General features: G+C 41.5%; 1 protein-coding gene across 1 annotated transcript in view; it reads left to right on the forward strand.

Annotated features, from left to right (window-relative positions):
- Window positions 1–1,057: 1,057 nt before the first annotated feature.
- EXOC2 (exocyst complex component 2) overlaps window positions 1,058–15,761 on the forward strand; it is a 262,715-nt gene continuing 248,011 nt past the window's right edge. Inside the window, exon 1 of the mRNA XM_054721573.1 lies at window positions 1,058–1,210. The gene's annotated coding sequence lies outside the window, so the exon portion shown is untranslated. The remainder of the gene's footprint in view (window positions 1,211–15,761) is intronic.

The raw sequence follows: 15,761 nt of genomic DNA on the forward strand, positions 1-15,761 counted from the left end.
CTGCCTTGTAAAACTCCAACTATAGTTACAAATAGTTTTCTACTAACTACCTACACCACAGTAGCCAAAACATACAAAAGCATGATGACTGGTTCTATTTTAAACTTATGTTAGGCCCATTTTTGAGCTCCATTATGCCCCACTTGGGGCTCTTGCCCCTCAAGGGGATTGTAGGTTTCATGATTAGGCCTTCCCTTTCCAGTAAACCACCTAACCCAGTTTCCAGTGGACCGCCTATACCTGGTCCCACAGGTTACTTTGACTGACCTTTATAAGAGACATAAATACCCCACTCCCCCTACTCTACGCCCCCCCCACCCCCACCCCCCATACCATATTGGTCTCAGCCCTTCTGCTAGCAGATGTAATAATACATTTATAATTCTTTACCCCTTTTGGCCTCGTGAGTTCCTCCATTCCTCCTTCGGTGACCCTAATACTTAGGACGACACATCCCAAGAAGTCTTAGCACATTTTCTTAGTAATTTGTTTCACAATATCCAAGACAAAGATTTCATTCTTTCTCCTCAAACCTTCCTGGCCCCTCATCCTCCATTTTCACGGATGATTCTGCTGCTTCTTTGGCTAATAAAATAGAAGCAACCAGAAGAGTATTTTGTCATTTTCTGGGCACCACCTTCCGCCATCCTCACGTCATTTCCTGCCTAGATTGCGGCGGTAGCTTTCTAAGTGACATTCCTTGTCCTCTTGCCCTGTCATGGGTTACCCACACCCCAGTGAGACCCTGAACGGAGGTGACTGCCTGATGTCATCACTTTTTTACATGTAGCGCCTGTGCCACGGGTGTGTTCACCGAGTTAGCTGCATTCAAACCATCAAAGCTCAGGACTTGCAGGCTGCAGACTAACTTTCCCCTCCACAACTTCCAGGGTCCTGCGGCATTTGTGTCGTCCTCGCCCCGCCCCGCGGTCCTTGCCCCGCCCCCGCGGTCCTCGCCCCGCCCCCGCGGTCCTCGCCCCGCCCCCGCGGTCCTCGCCCCGCCCCCGCGGTCCTCGCCCCGCCCCCCGCGGTCCTCGTCTCGCCAGGGCCCATCGCAGACTCGGCGCTCGGCTGCCCGGCGCATCGACTCCCTCGGCGCTCCGGGAGGGCGGAAGTGGAGGCTGGCGGTAGGGGGTCGCCGCCCGACAGCTTTTCCCGGAAGCGGCTGGGACCCTGTCCGAGCAGCTGGAGGGGCGTCAGGGAGGCCCAGGTACGTGTCGAGCCTGGATGCCCTGGCGGCGGCGAGCCAGTTTCCGAAGAGGCGGGTGGGAGCGGCTGTCGGCCCGCGCCGGTCGTCATCCTCTGTCCGACCGGGAGGGGAGTCTGGCAGCCGCCTGCGCCCAGCGGGGCCGGGCCTGGGGACACTGTCCTGCCCCCGGCGCCAGGGCCACCGAGTTAGGTCTGAGGCTGTGTCGGTGCTGGGCGAGCGGTAGGCGCGGCTTGCACCCGTGTGCCTCAGGTTAGGGCTACCCTGGGCGTCTCCCAGGCGTCTGTCACAGTCGTAGCATTGCCAGCTGGCGGCTCCGGTTCCACTGGAGGTAGGTGCTGTTGCAGAACCAGCCCAGAACGGCGGGTGACCTGTCAGGTCCTCTCCCCGTGAGCTGCCCTGGGGACCTGCCGCCGGGCTCCGGAGCCGGCTCCCCGCTCAGTGACTCGCCCACAGACCTGGCGGCGCCTGGCCCGCCCTCCAGGGACTTAGTACACGGACGCTTCCTCAATTCCAACAAACACTTCTTGAAAGGAAATAAGCTAGTTTTAATCATTGAAGGCTAATCATACCAATAAGTATGAGAAAATTGGTTTCATTGTTTTTCGAGGCTGGGAAAACTTAAAAAAAAACACTCTAACCTGCCACAGGTTAATGAAATCATTGGGTGCACTGTATTGGAAAGCTGCTACCAATTCAGGCTAATATGGATGGACCTATTTCCTAATGAGTAACACTGTTTCCTTTGTGTTAGTATATTCTGGGCAGGCTCCGTGTACCAGACTAATAACAAAGGAACTGAAACCCAGAAACTTCCCCAGGGTCACTTGTGTACTCAAAGGTATTGAATCGCCAAAACCGGTTTGGCTCAGTGGATAGAGCTTCGGCCTGCGGACTCAAGGGTCCCAGGTTCATTCCGGTCAAGGGCATCTGTCGTGGTTGCGGGCATATCCCCAGTAGGGGGTGTGCAAGAGGCAGCTGATGGATGTTTCTCTCTCGATGTTTCTAACTCTCTATCCCTCTCTCTTCCTCTCTGTAATAGTAAGATATGTACACATATAATACCTCAATAAAAATATTTAAAAAAAAAAAATAAAAAAAAAAAAATAAAAAATAAAAAAAAAAATCAATAAAATATATATTTTTTTAAAAAGGTATTGCATCAAGGGGGATAATAGAAAGAGGATTTGTGCTTTCTATTTAAATGTTCTCTTAGATTTAAGAAGAAACTAATTTTAAGCAGAGAAGCAGAGGATTCCCCATAAGTTTCACAAAATGATTTTTTCCTTGTCAAGCATTTAATTTCCTGTACTGAATATCATTTTTAACTATTCTCTTTCGAAAAGACAACTGTTAACCTGCTAAGTTAAATTTACATTCCAGATATTTGAGAGCGTGTTGTATAAGTCTTATGGGAAAAGAAATTGGTACTCGAAAAACTTTGCAAAGGCAGTCTTCTAGTAAAGGACTTCGGACAATTTCGAGGGCCAGGCAGAGGCAGGATCAGGCGGTAGAGGAAATGCTGTTTAAACTATTAGTCTCTCAGTTACTTTTTCACCCATTCTCTAGCTTACTCCTCTTCATCTAGCCAGTATTCCTAGTACAGCACTGACTGAATAGTAGGAGCTTAAATGTTCACTGAATGGATAATTTTTGGCCAGTGTTAAGTAGAGAGGATTTTGAAATGGACTAGAATGTGAAATAGCATTAATCACAGTGCTAAGGAGAATGCTAGAGTGTAGATTGTTCTTAGACTTCAGGGAATGTGGCCATGTGTCCCCTGGAGTGGCTGGTGAAATCCAGTGGTGTAGTAGTGTTCAGTTGTAATCACACGATTCTGTGTTTATGTTAATTTTAAATAATTATTATTGATACAAACACAAAGGAATTGTAGAGAAATTACAAATCTTGAAGGTGTGGACATACTTATAGGTATCCTTGGTCCTCAGTTTGAAAATTACAGTCAAAGGTATTTTGGCTTAGTAGTGAAAGCAACCACCGATATGCTTTGTAGCCTGGGCTGTTGCTTAGCCTCTTTGGGCTTCAGTCTCCATTTTCCTATAATTAGAGAATGCATAAAACTAGATTATTTTTCAGAGTTCTTTCTGCTTTGAAGTTTTCCAACTCAGTGAATCCTATAATCACTTAGCATTTGTCTTATCCCTGTCTTAGGGGCTATAGTTATTGCTGATATTTACATATCTGTCAAAAGACTAACCTCTTGCTGGACAAGGATTAGCCTCAGTCATTTTTCTATCTACCAATTTTAGCATTTGCCTGACACACATTGGGAATAAAATAATGTTAGCTTAGATTCAGAAGGGGCATTTTTGCCATTTCAAAGAATAGCTAAAAACTAAACCATAGTATTGCGTGTAAGTACAGCAGGAATTAAGAGAAGGGAACAATCTGTTGAGGTAGAGTAATTGGGAAGGCTTCATGGAGGTCAGATCTTCATGGGAAGGATGTGGCCTTCAAAGGTGAACATCTGGGCAGCACACCAGGACTAAAGGCCCACTGACGGGTAGGTAAGTGATGCATTTTGAATTATGGAGTGACTTGAAGGTCAGGCACAATAATTTGAAACTGACTGATTAGACTCCCTCCAACCCCTTTAAAATTATATTAGGTTTGCTCAAAAACTTGATGTACACTTGTTAACTTAATATAGGGGCGGGGGGGGGGGGGGTCCTTACAGTTTGCTTTACTTATGATTTTGGTTTTAGTAATTCCTTCTACTTATTATTTCCCACTTACAGAAAATCTTGCTGCAATAATGGAAAGAACAGTGGGCACCAGGATTTAGGAATCCTGGATTTTAGTTAATTAGAACATAAATGGCACAACGTGGACTCAAGCATGCCTTTGTTACCTGGAACAAAGCACCTGGCACAGAGCATAACTTTGTTACTTGGCACAAAGTTAGCATTAGTAATCATTGTGCAACACTGAATGAGTTCTCCCTTTGCTATTTGCTAGTTGTGCTGCTTTTGGCAGGTTTAGCCCTTAGCTTCATCAAAATGAATTTTTTAGGCCTTTTTCACTTACATAGTTCTGTGGTTTTGGATGGTTTATGATTTTCTTTTTTAAAATGTTTTTATATTGATTTCAGAGAGAGGAAGGGAGAGGGAGAAAGAGATAGAAATGTCAGTGATGAGAGAGAATCATTGATCAGCTGCCTCCTGCAGTCCCCCCAGTGGGTACTGTGCATGCAACTGGGGCAGGGAATTGAACTGTGATCTCCTAGTTCATAGGTTGACGCTCAGCCACTGAGCCACACTGGCTGGGCTATGATTTTCTTTTTATTGTTGACATTATTACAGATGTCCCTCATTCCCTCCCCGCCTTACCTCCCCTCTTCCCAGATGCCACCCTTCTCTCCTTCTGGCTGTCACCACATTGTTGTCTGTGTCCATGGAGTATGCATATATGTTCTTTGGCTATTTCTTCCCCTTCTTTCATCCCATCAGCACCCCCCGACTCCCCCAAATCTCCCCTCTGACATCTGTCAGTCTGTACCATCTATATATATAAAAGCCTAAGCAACTGTTCGACCCTTCGACTGTTTGACCGGTAGCTATGACGTGCACTGACTACCAGGGGGCAGGTGCTCAACACAGGAGTGGAAACCACAGGCATGGAAACATGGAACAGACTGATGAATCTCAGAGGGAGGGGGTAGGTAGGAGGGCGGGAGGGCGGGAGGGCGGGAAAAGATTAACCAAAGATCTTATATGCATACTAGAGGCCCTGTGCACAGATTCGTGCACCGGTGGTGTCCCTTGGCCTGGCCTGCAGGGATCAGGCTGAAACCAGCCTGGTGCACGGATTTGTGCACCAGTGGGGTTCCTCGGCCCAGCCTGCGGGGATCGGGCTGAAACCAGCTCTCCAACATCTCCTTAGGGGTCCTAGGTTGCGAGAGGGCACATGGATTCTTTCAGATTGATTCATGGTTATAATTTTGTTAACCATAATTTTGAGATGGAGAAGGAGAGAGACGATTATTATAGAAAATTGGACCAAAGAGTTCATGACTCTGTTGCTAAGACTTGTCCGACTTGTGGTAGAGCTGCTGAGGAATAATAGAGTCTGAGTTTACAGAAAACTGAAGGAAGTAAATTGCCATTCTTTAAAACCCTTTCCCCAATTTCTCTGGAAGATCTGTTTTGGGGCCAGTTCAGCCCAGCCTCAAGGGGCAATTCTATCCTTAGCTAGATTGAACATGACTCAAGGAAGATGTGTTGAAATCAATAGTTGGATTATGTTGCTGGGTAGCCTGAGATACTAGTTGAGTATACCAGTAAGTTTATGGTCAAAACTCAGTAGGCAGCTCTGCAAACAGGTTTTTGTGGAGTCCTTTAGATCCAAGATGGCTCTGGACTGGATAAGTCTACCTAGTGCTTATCAAACATTAATCTGTAGACAAATGGCTAAAATGTAGATTCTGACTTAGTAGGATTGGACTGGGGTCCTGAGATTCACCTTTCTGATTTGCTCCCTCCTGATGCAAGTTTGAGTAGCATGGAGAAAGATAGGGTTTGGGAATTTTTATTTTTTTGATGTTTTTTGAGGGGAAATGTTTACTATGGCTTCATCTAAGAAAATAGTGCTTTAACATTAGGAGGCTTTCCTTGATCTTCAGTGAGTCAGAGCTTCTATATTTCCAACTCCTAGCTTTACCTGAGTTGAACCTCTGGGGACCTGCCAGGGTAAGACACTTGCACACCGTTTTGTTCAGATTTCTTGTCTCCTATGTAAAAAAAAATTCTTAATAGTAAAACAAATTCTAGACCTATTTTTGTGGTTACATTTTTTGTTCTCCCCTAACTCCCATAATATTACTGCTACTAGTTATTTTTAGTCTGAAGTTATGTAAAAATAGTACTTTGGAAAATTAAAGATTGTGACACAATGAAATATGGGAAAGTTATAAAATTAAAATTTTCTGACCTCTTTTGAATAAATACTTTAAATATACCCTCTGTGCTTCATTAAAGGAAAAGAGGCAGGTGAGTTAAAACTAATATAATATAAATCTAAAAGAAAATGCATTTATTAAAGTAATTATTATAAATTATAATAATTTTTAGTCTTTATTTTAATAAAATGCTTTTATAATGGTAATTTTCTCTTCTGACCTGTGATGGATAGGAGGTTAATTGATGTTAAATGGATGCTTTGTTAATCCTTCATCAACTACTAAATTGGTATGAGGGAGTACAGGTCAAGGCTACACAAGGCCATGACCAGCTTGTTTTCTCTGGGAGGTTTTTTCCTTTCTCCGTACCACACATTCTGTCCAGCTGTAAGTAGAGGAGACTCTGCTCTCTCTCTTCTTCCCTCCCCCTCACTCCCTTCCCTTTTCTCACTCTCTAATCTCCTACCCCCCAGCCCTCCCTTTTCCTTCTCCTTTCTCTCTGCTGCGGAGTGACAGCTTGTAGATGTTGCGTGCAAGGAGTTCAGCTGGCGCTGTGTGGTCCGAGTGTGTGGTCTCCGCTCAGCCCAGAGGCTGCTAACAGGGTGGATGAGAGAGAGAGCAAGACTGTTTACTTTAATTTATTTCGGATGCCGGAATTGTGTCCAGAGTTTCTCAAAGCTTGAATCCATAGCTAGTAGCTTCAATCCCTTACAGCTGTGGTGCAATCTCAGCACTGCAACCCGTCTCTCCCAACAGTCATTTTACATAGCATCTGCCTGTTTAATCCCTCAGCTCAGAAATGTTAATGACACTGCTGAGTGCTCTGATTATTTTGCTTTCACTATGTCATATATATGGCCTTGAAGAAGTTTCATTTGAGGTAGAGCTAGAGAAGTAAAACAGGAAATTTAAGATAAAGTGACAAAGTTGATGTATTTTTAGAAATTGGAAAGCTATTATACAAAATTTGGGTCACATTAATCCAACTCTGCTTATGAAAAAAAATCTGGAGTTACATGACATATTGTCATGTTTAACAATTTTAATAAGATTAACCAATTTAAGCTGACAGTTGATTCCTTCACCTTTTTTGAGCATCTACATTGATTTTGGCATGCCTGTTTGCTGTAGTTATTATATTTGTCAGCAGTAATAAATGGCTTATTTCATCATAAAGATTTAACAAGTTGAGACAAATGAAATTTTGTTTTTATGCAATAATATACATTTAGAACAATATATTTTCCCCAATTCTTTTCATTACAAATGGCTTAGCAATAGCTTCTTGATTTTGTTCCTCTCATTTGTGAACATTCTTGTTGAGATGGTCAAGTAGTTTATATTTTAAGTAAGCATGTATAGATTCATTAATGGTTGGGATTTTGCATTGTTTGTTCATTTTCCTGTCTTCTTAGCAGTCTTGTTGGAATGGAGTTTCTATTATTGATGTGTTGTCCAGGACTACAAAATCTAGGCCATTGGCATTTTCCAAAGGAGTTATTATGTGCAGCTTATTGTTGTTCTAGTGCTTTTCCCGCTACTTTTAACCCCGAGTTGCAGTACAGTCCTGTGCACTTAACGATGGGCATAAAATATGAGAAATGAGTCATTAGACAATTTCATATTTGTGCAAACATCACAGAGTGCAGTTACACAAACCTAGATGTTACAGCCTACTACACATCTACTCTGTATGGTAGCCTATTGCTCCTAGGCTACAAACCTGTACAGCATGTTACTGTATTGAATGCTGTAGGCAATTGTAACACAGTGGTATTTGTGTTTCTAAACATATCTAAACATAGAAAAGGTACAGTAAAAATATGATTATAAAAGATAAATTATGGTTTACCTATTAAGGCACTTAGCATGAATAGAGCTTGTAGGACTGGCAGTTGCTTGTGAGTCAGTGAGTGAGTGATGAGTGAATGTGAAGGTCTAGGACAGACATTATTGTACAGGACTGTAGGCTTTAGAAACACTGTACATTTAGGCTAAACTAAATTTATAAAACAACATGATTAAATCAAAGCACAGGAAAAATTATAATATCAAGAGACATGGATGTAAAAAATTACGGCAGGAGTAATGCAGCATACTGTTTTTCAGCAAACTTTTTTAATAAGTAGAAAGAATACCTTCTAAAATAATTAAAAAATTATAATATAATAAACACATAAACCAGTAACAGTCATTATTATCAAGTACTATGTACTGTACATAATTGTATGTGCTATACTTTTATACTACTGGCAGCTCAGTCGGTTTATTTACACCAGCATCACCACACACATGATCCATAATGCATTGTGCTAAGACATTACAAAGGTTAATAACATCACTAGGTACTAGGAAATTTTCAGCTTCATTATAATTTTATGGTACCACTGTCATCTTATATGTGTTTGCTATTGACTGGAATGTCATATGCCGCACATGACTATAAATGAAGTCAGTTTATATCGCTGGGTGTTGTAAAGCCTTCCTCTGCTCCCTCACCTTTTCAATCCTGGCCATGGTTTCTTTAGTCTCATTTGATCTTGAATCAGAAGACTTCAGGAATTTAGTAGTGTCAAATGCTTTTTTATTTAAAAAAATTTTTTTTATTGATTTTAGAGAAAGAGGAAGGGGAAGAGAGAGAGAGAGACATCGATTTGTTTTTCCTCTTATTTATGCATTCATTGGTTCATCAAACCTGAAACCTTTGGATGATACTCAAACCAATGCTTGAATTGGCCAGCCAGGGTTTAAATGCTTTTTTAAAAAATGCTATCATCCTGTATTCTTGCATCCATTTTTTTTTTTTGGTTCTAGGTTTGTGGTGATAATGATAATCTAATGCTCTAATTCTGAAGCAGAATTGGTATGTTCACAAAGTTGTGCAGGTGTCACCACTTCGTTAATTCTAGAGCATTTTTATCACTCTACAAGGAAACTCTGAACCTACTATCAATCCTTTCCCATTACCCCTCTTTAGCCATCACTAATCTACCCTCTGTCCCTATGGGTTTACCTGTCTTTAAATTTCATATAAATGGATTCATACATCATACAATATATAATTTTTTGTGTCAGTTATGGAAAAATATGTGCATAGTGGTAATTAGTTTATATCTTTTACACTAGTAGCCTGTTTGCACGAAGATTCGTGCAATAGACCTTCATTCACCTGGCTGCCTGCACCAGTTTTCTGCCGGCACCGGGGACCCAGGCCTTGGCTATGGCCACCACCTTCTGCCTTCTTTCAGGGTCCGGGCTTGGCCCTGGGCGGTGGCCTTGGGCTCAGCCGCACCCAGCATCCCTGCGACCGATCGCAGGAGCCAACCCCCAGTGGTCTCCTGCGATCGTCGAAGGCACCCCGCTGGCGCCCAAGGCCGGGAAAGCCTCGGGCGGCTTTCCCGGCCTTGGGCTCCGCCACACCCCAACGTCCCTGCAACGGTTTCCTGGTGGGCGTGGTTGATGGGCTTGGCTTGGTTGGTGGGCGTGGCTTGGGCGTAGCGAAGGTGCGGTCAATTTGCATATTTGTCTATTATAAGGTAATATTACCCTATGCCTTTTACCTAGCAAGTGAAAATTATGTGTGTGTGTGTACATAAATTTTTTTTAATTTTTTAAAATTGTTATCAAAGAGGAAGGGAGGGGGAGGAGAGAGATAGAAAATCAATGACGACAGAGAATCACTGATTAGCTACCTCCTGCATGCCCCACACTGGAAATTGAGCCCACAACCTGGGCATGTGCCCTGACTGGGAATTGAACCGTGATCTCCTGGTTCATAGGTTGATGCACAACCACTGAGCCATGATGGCCAGGTATCCTATATAATAAAAGCCTAATATGCAAATTGTCCCCTCAACTGGGAGTTCAACCAGGAGTTCCACCAAGGGGTGGTGGTGGCAGTGGCAGCAGGGGAAGGGAGACCCTTCCAGGGGAAAGGAGGCACCCCCGGCCAGCAGCCACTAGGGACCCTGCCGTGCACAAATTTTGTGCACTGGGCCTCTAGTATATATATAGTCCCCAAAAATGTATACACACAAATTAAATAATTATAAAAGTAGTGTTTATTAAAATACATTTCATTTTAAAAGTTGAGCTATTAGCTGTTAAAGTATGCATATATTTTTTGGGACATATATTACATTTATCATGAAATAATCATTATAAATAGAATTGAAGGAATATTTTGGAAACTCACAGATATTTAATAGGAGCTTTGAAATGCTCTAGGCTTATATTTGCTAGAAATGCCACAAACGTGTATTATCTTTACTCACCCAGCTCTTTGCTTTAGTGGTGAGTTATGTAGGATCCTATACCAACTGTCTTGAGTTTCACCAGTGACATTGCTAATTTGTTTGAAATTTGATATGAAAATCTAAAGGGATAAATATTGATTGAAACAAATTCCTCCATGTTTGTTGATTTATTGATGATAGCCATTCTGACAGGTGTGAGGTGGTTTAACATTGTGGTTTTAATTTGCATTTCCTTGATGACTAGTGATGTTGAGCATCTTTTCATGGGTATGCTGGAAAAATAATGTGTCTTCTTTAGAGAAATGTCTATTTATGTCCTCTGTCCATTTTAAAATCAGATTATTTGTTCTTTTGATGCTGAGCTGTATGAGTTTTTAAATATATTTTGGATATTAATCCCTTATCAGATATATCAGAGGCAAATATGTTCACTATTCCGGAGGTTGGGTTTTGTTGATGGTTTTCTTGGCAGTGCAAAAATTCTTTAGTTTCATGTAGTCCTAGTTATTTATGTGTGCTTTTGTTGTCTTTGCCCTAGGGGACATATCCTGAAAAATATTGCTAAGGTGGATGTCAAAGAGTTTATTACCTATGTTTCCTTGTAAGAGTTTTATGATTTTAGGTCTTGAATCTATTTTCAGTTTATTTTTGTATATGGTATAAGAAAGTAGTTTAATTTTTCCAACACCATTTATTGATGAGATTGCCTTTACCCCATTATACATTTTTTACTTATTTGTCATAGATTAATTGACCATATAAGAGTGGATTTATTTCTAGGCTCTCTATTCTGTTCAAAGGATTTATGTATCTACTAGAAGCCTGGTGCACGAATTTGTGCACCATTGGGGTCCTGTGGCCTGGCCTGCGGGATTGGGCCAAAACCGGCTCTCTGACATCCCCCGAGGGGTTCTGGATTGCAAGAAGGTGCAGGCCAGGCCGAGGGACCCCACTGGTGCACAATTGGGGCCGGGGAGGGAAGCAGGAGGTTGGCCAGTTGGGGAGGGCTCCAGGGTGTGTCCGGAGTGTCTTGCTCAGTCCCAGTCAGCTGGACCCCAGCAGCAAGCTAACCTACCGGTTGGATCTGTGCTCCCTGGTGGTCAGTGCACGTCATAGCGACCGGTTGAGCGGCCTTAGCATATCATTAGCATATTACACTTTGGTTGAATGGCCAACCGGTCAACCGAACACTTAGCATATTAGGCTTTTATTTTATAGGATTTTTATGCCAGTTCCATGCTGTTTGATAACTTTAGCTTTACAATATAGTTTGATATCAGGTGGTGTGATACCACCAACTTGATCTTTCTCAAGATTGCTTTGGCTATTCAGGGTCTTTTGTGGTTCCATATAAATTTTAGGATTATTTGTTCTAGTTCTGTGAAAATGCCATTAGAATTTTCATAGGGTTGTATTGAATCTGTAGGTTGCTTTGGGTACTATGGACATTTTACCAGTGTTAATTCTTCCTATTCATGAGCACGGTATATTCTTTCATTTACTTGTGTATTTTTCAATGTCTGTCTTTAGTGTTTTATAGTTTTCCAAATACAGGTCTTTTAATACCTTGATAAATTTATTCCTAGGTATTTTATTTTTTTTGATACAATTGTAAATGGGATTGTTTTCTTAATTACTCTTTCTGATAGTTCATAATTGGTATCTAAAAATGACACTCATTTCTAAATATTAATTTTATATCCTTTTTTACTGAATTTGTTTATTAGTTTTAATAATTTTTGTTAGAATCTTTAGGGTTCTCTCTATATAGTATCATGTCATCTGCAATAATACAGTTTTACCCCCCTACCTCCAATTTGGATGCCTTTTTTTTTTGTTTTCTTGTTTGTTTACTGTGGCTAGGACTTGCAATACTGTCTATATAATAAAGAGGTAATATACTAATTGGTCCTAACGGTGTCCCAGTCACAACTGGTCAACAGGCTGCGCATGCACAGGAGCTAGTGGGCCGGGATGCGGGCGGGGACTTCACTCCGCAGAGGTGCGCATAGGCCTGCCCAGTGCTAATGTCACACTGCCTCGGAGGTGGAGGCCACTCCCGACGGAGGCACACACAGGCCCACTGCACTGTCCTGCCCGGAGAGGGACATCTATGGGCCGTGGTGGCCCCCCGATGGAGGTGCGCACAGGCCTGCTATGCTGCCCAGCCCGGAGGGGGGTGTAAGGACAGGCCGCAGCGGACCCCCTGGTGGAGGCGCGCGCAGGTGTGCCGCACCGCCTGGCTTGGATAGGGCATCAGGATGGGGGCGCCCCCCTGCGGAGGTGTGTGCAGGCCCTCGGTGCCACACGGCCTAGAGGCGGGCGTCAGGATGAGGGTGGGGCCTCGGCGGAGAGCTCTCAGCATTTCTGCGCCTGGGTCTGAAGGCGCGGAGAGGAAGGGAGAACAGATGGGCATTTAGGGGGTTTAGGCCAGGAGGGGACAGCAGATAGGCAGTTAGGGGAATCAGACAAGGAGGGGAGAGCAGTTAGGGGGACCAGGCCGGCAGGGGAGAGCAGTTAGGCAGTTAGGGGGATCAGACCAAGAGGGGAGAGCAGTTAGGGGCATCAGGCAGGAGGCAGGCAGATGAGCGCTTAGGAGCCAGTGATTCTGGCTTGTGAGAGGGATCCCAGATTGGGGAGGGTGCAGGCCAGGCTGAGGGACCCCTCCCCATGCATGAATTTCATGCACAGGGCCTCTAGTGTTGAATAAAAGTGAAAATGGACATCCTTGTTTTGTTCCTGCTTATAAAGAAGGTTTCAGCTTTTCACTATTGAATATAATGTTAGCTGTGGGTTTGTCGTATGGTTTTTGTTATGTTGAAGTATATTTCTTCTATCCTCACTTTACTGAGAGTTTTTATCGTATATAGATGTTGGATTTTGTCACGTTTCCTTTCATCTTTAGAGATGATCATATAATGTTTATCCTTCATTTTTGTATGTGGTGTATTACATTAATTGATTTGTGGACATTCAACCAGCCTTGCATCAAGTAGGAATAAATCCCACTTGATCATGGTATATGATCTTCTTAATATATTGATGAATTTGGTTTGCTAATATTTTGTTGATGATTTTTGTATCTGTGTCCACCAGGGGTTTTGACCTGTAATTTTCTTTTTTTGTAATGTCTTGGTTTTCGTGTTAGGGTAATACTGGTCTCCTAAAATGAGTATGGGGTCTTTCTCTCCTCTTCAATTATTTGAGGATAGGTATTAATTCTTCTTTGAATGTTTGGTAAAATTTACCCATGAAGTCATCTGGTCTAGGACTTTTGTTGTTGGGAGTTTAAAAAAAATTTTTTATTACTGGTTCCATTTCATTAGTAGTTATCAGTCTGTTCAGATTTTTTGTTTCTTCCTCATCAGTCCTGGAAGATTGTATGTTTTTAGGAATTTATTCACTTCTTCCGGTTTGTCCAATTTGTTGGCATATAATTGTCTATGGTATTTTCTTCTAACCCTTTTGTATTTCTGTGGTATCAGTTGTCACTTCTCTTTCATTTATGGTTTTAATGATTTTGGTCCTCTTTTTTGTGATGTGTCTGGCTAAATATTTATCAATTATGCTTTGAAAGAATAGTTTCTGGGTTTTATTGTTCTTTTCTATTGTTTTGTTAGTCTCTATTTCATTTATTTCTGTTCTGATCTTTATCTCATCCTTCCTTCTACTCACTTTGAGCTTTTGTTCTTTTTCTAGTTCCTTTAGGTTAGAAACATCTTTGGCTCTCCCAAGATTTTGGGTGGTTGTGTTTTTGTTTTCGTCTTAAGATATCTTTTGTTTCTTCTTTGATCTCATTCTTAACCCATTCATTGTCTACTAGCATGTTATTTTGCTTCCTTGTGATTTTTTTTTGTAAATTATTTCTAGTCATGCTATTCTGATTGGAGAAGATGCTTGATATGATATCAATCTTCTTAAAAAAATTTTTGAGACTTGTCTAGTGTCCTAACATGTGATCTATCCTGGTAAATATTCCAGGTGCACTTGAAAATAATATATATTCTGTGCTGCTTTGGGGTGAGATGCTCTAAAAAATATCAGTTAAATTTATCTGTTCTAATGTGTTATTCAAGGCCATTGTTTCATTGTTGATTTTCTGTTTGAATAATCTATTCATTGATGTCAGTGGGCTGTTAAAGTCTCCTACTATTAATTCAGTACTATCAGTCTCTCCCTTTATGTCAGTATTTGCTTTGTATATTTTCGTGCTTCTTCCTTGGCTATGTAAATGTTTATAAGAGTTATATCCTCTTGTTACATTGATCTTTTTATCTTTGTGAAGTGCCCTTTTATGTTTCTTGATACTTTTGTTTTAAAGTCTACAAAAGTATTGCCAACCCAGCTTTTTTTGTTTGTTCATTTGTATGAGATATCTTTTCCATCCCTTTACTTTAGACTGTGTCTTTTGTTCTGAACTGGCTCTCTTATAGGCAGCATATACACTGAGTGGCCAGATTATTATGATCTCTGAACGCATAATAATCTGGCCACTCAGTGTGTGTGTGTGTGTGTGTGTGTGTGTGTGTGTGTGTGTATGAGGCCCGGTGCATGAATTCGTGCATGGGTGGGGTCCGGCCAGCCTGTCCACGGGGAGGGGACATGGGCAGTGGCCGGCCTGCCTGCTGGTTGAAGAGACAATTTGCATATTAGCCTTTTATTATATAGGAATACACTGAATGGCCAGATTATTATGCGTTCAGAGAACATAATAATCTGGCCACTCAGTGTATGTGGGCCTTGTTTTTTTTCTTTTCCTTATATATTCAGCCACCCTATGTATTTTGATTGGAGCATTTGGTTCATTTACATTTAAAGTAATTATTGATAGATATGTAGTTATTGCCATTTTATTGTTTTCTGATTGTTTTTGTAGTTGTTTTGTATTCCTTTCTTATTCTCTTGCTCTCTTCTCTTGTTAGGTTGATGACTTTCTGTATTGTTATGTTTGGATTTCTTTTCCTTTTTTTCTTTGATATCTCTTGTATATTTTCGGTTTGTGTTTACCATGTGCTTCATATGTACCAAGTTATGTTTTTAATAATTTATTTTAAGTTGATGGTTGCTGAAGTTCTAACATTCTAATATTAGTAAAATTTTTACTCACTTATGCTTGTGTATGTTTTTGTTATTTCTTTTGTGTGTGCGTTTGTACGCTTTCATAGTTGTAATTACACATGATCTTCCTACTACTTTTTCCTTTTAACTTTTGTACTAGCTTTATAGTTGGTGGATCCACAGCTTTTATTAAGTGCTTGTCTTTGTTAGTGAAAATTTTTTTCTTTCCTATATTTTTGTATTCACATTTTCAGTTTTTTCTTTTCTTCTTACTGAAGTGTCTAACATTTCTTGTAATACTGGTTTAGTTGTGATGAACTCC

Source organism: Eptesicus fuscus, chromosome 9 (genome assembly GCF_027574615.1).
Source record: "Eptesicus fuscus isolate TK198812 chromosome 9, DD_ASM_mEF_20220401, whole genome shotgun sequence".
NCBI classification, from domain to species: domain Eukaryota; kingdom Metazoa; phylum Chordata; class Mammalia; order Chiroptera; family Vespertilionidae; genus Eptesicus; species Eptesicus fuscus.